We start from the raw sequence: 2,175 nt of genomic DNA, 5'->3' as shown, positions 1-2,175 counted from the left end.
CCGGGTTCAAGAGATTCTCTTCCTGCCTCAGCCTCCTGAGTAGCTGGGATTACAGGCACCCACCAGTACACCCAGCTAATTTTTGTGTTTTAGTAGAGACAGAGCATCACCATGTCAGGCTGGTCTGGGAACGCCTGACCTCAGGTGATCTGCCCACCTTGGCCTCCCAAAGTGCTGGGATTACAGGCATGAGCCACCGCATGGGCTGTTAGTGAAGCTTCAAAAGGACTCATGCATAAGTATGACTTAGGGGCAATTAATTCAGAGCAGTGCCATGGGCAGGAGTTTTAGCCATCGTCAGGGAGTTTCCTGGCACACTTTGTTCAGGGTCCTTTCTACCTTCCCAGAGGATCGTGGCCTTCAGAAGGAGTGCTGTATTTATTGGGCTTTTGCCACTAATTAAATGGTGTGTGAAATGAAAAATGGGCCATTGTCACTTTGTAAAGACAAACTAAGCCAACACTGAGGGATTTTTTTTTTTTTTTTTAAGAAGTACCTTGGCTACTTCCTGGGCCTTTCCTGTTTTTGTAGGAAAGCCTTTAACCCACCCAGTAAATGTACCCCAAAGACCAGAAGGTATTTATAGCCTCTACAGGCTGGAAACTGAGTGAAATACATCTGTCAGTCTTCCCCTGGGTACATTACCCGATGCCGAACTGGCTGAATTAAGCAGGGCAGCATAGAGCCCCGAGGGCTATTACAGGTACAGGATGGATGGGCATTAAAGCCCAACAGACAGTCTCGTAGAGCCCTTGTCCAGAGAAAAGGCGTTTTTACACGTGCTGGAGGTGATGTCTCCCGAAGTCACGTGAATCATGGAGTGCTCATACGAGTGTTTACTGCAGGGCCTAGGAAAGTGGAGAATCCCCCCCGCCGTATACCCGCCCTCAGGTTCTCAGGTATATCCATGTTTGACAGCCCGTTTCTTTTCCTCATGTGTGTATTGTGGGTGGGTAAGGTGTTGGGTAAAGTTGGCATAGGGCCGTGAGGAGTTCCCCAGAGAGGGTGCTTGTCCCGGCTGCTTGACCTGACCTCCTGTTTGGTTGGGCAGTTTCACCCTCATCCTTTCTGTGTCCCTGGCCATGGTCTGCAGCCTCCTGTGATAGGTGTACAGCTCAGAGAGGAAAATCTTGGTATTTTAAAAGCCATCTGCCAGTCAGCCAATGTGAGCCTTTTAGTTTGAGCACAGCAGCTATCTGATGTGAGGTGAAGACCTCAGTGATTACCCCACTTGATTTTGGAAGCCCCTTCTACTAAGAGAACGGTGGCAGCTAATTGCCTTAAGGCAATTACGTCATCTTTGGGTCCCTGAATCATGCCTTTGAGAGAAGTCATCCACCTGGAGCCTGATCAGATTTTGCGTTAAAACGCCCATCGTTAGTCCTCATTTTTGTGGTACGGAAGGTTGGAGGGGTCTTTCTGCTTCGTGCTGCCAACAGGCCGGGGCTTGCAGTAGGCTAGCCCCAAGTTGGTTATATGCCTCACCTTGTGAGTGTCCTCACGATAAGAGTTCTTCATCATTCCCTCCTTTGAGAGACCCTAAAGTGGGCTTAATCATTTTTCCGTATCCCAAAATCCAAGTGTACCATCTTTTGTTGGGCCCAAGAAAGTTCTAAGTTGCATTTGGGAGCCAGGGGGATGTATTTGTTGAATGGTTTATATTCTCTCAGGTGAGAGCCTGGGTTCCTCTGGAGTAAGAATAAGATCTAAATAGGAAACCTGTTGTTGGATGATTTGGGCCTTCTTTTTGGAAGCTCTGTATCCTTTTTTAGCTGAGAAGTTGAAAGTCCATACTGCATGTTGTTGTGCCAGTTCTTTAGAGGGGAAGCAGATGAGTAGATCATCCACATATTGTAAGATTGGGCCCTTCTCAAGAGAGAACTCAGTTAAGTCTTTAGCTAAAGCTTGTTCAAATAAATGTAGACTGTCTCTAAGACCCAGAGGTGACAGTTAGTTAGCTGGCAGTTTAATTCTTTGTCATCTGTTCATTCAAAGGCAAATAAAAAATCGGGTCCAGAGGTATGCAGAAGAAAACATCTTCGAGATCTAGTCCTGTGAACTGTGTGTGTCTGTGGAGTGTTTTCCCCAGCATTGCATAGGGGTTTGGCACCACTGGATGAATAGGCATCCAGTGAATATGACAGCTTTGTTCATGATTCTTTTTTTTTTTTTTTT

General features: G+C 46.7%; 1 protein-coding gene across 3 annotated transcripts in view; it reads right to left on the bottom strand.

Annotated features, from left to right (window-relative positions):
• Nucleotides 1-2,175, bottom strand: part of LOC119469431 (zinc finger protein 160-like) — a 609,418-nt gene that overhangs the window by 187,549 nt on the left and 419,694 nt on the right. The gene's annotated exons all lie outside the window — the stretch shown is intronic.

Source organism: Cebus imitator, unplaced genomic scaffold (genome assembly GCF_001604975.1).
Source record: "Cebus imitator isolate Cc_AM_T3 unplaced genomic scaffold, Cebus_imitator-1.0 Scaffold654, whole genome shotgun sequence".
In the NCBI taxonomy this organism is placed as follows: Eukaryota; Metazoa; Chordata; class Mammalia; order Primates; family Cebidae; genus Cebus; species Cebus imitator.
Note: the sequence above shows the minus strand (reverse complement) of the source record. Positions and strands in the feature narration are given on the sequence as shown.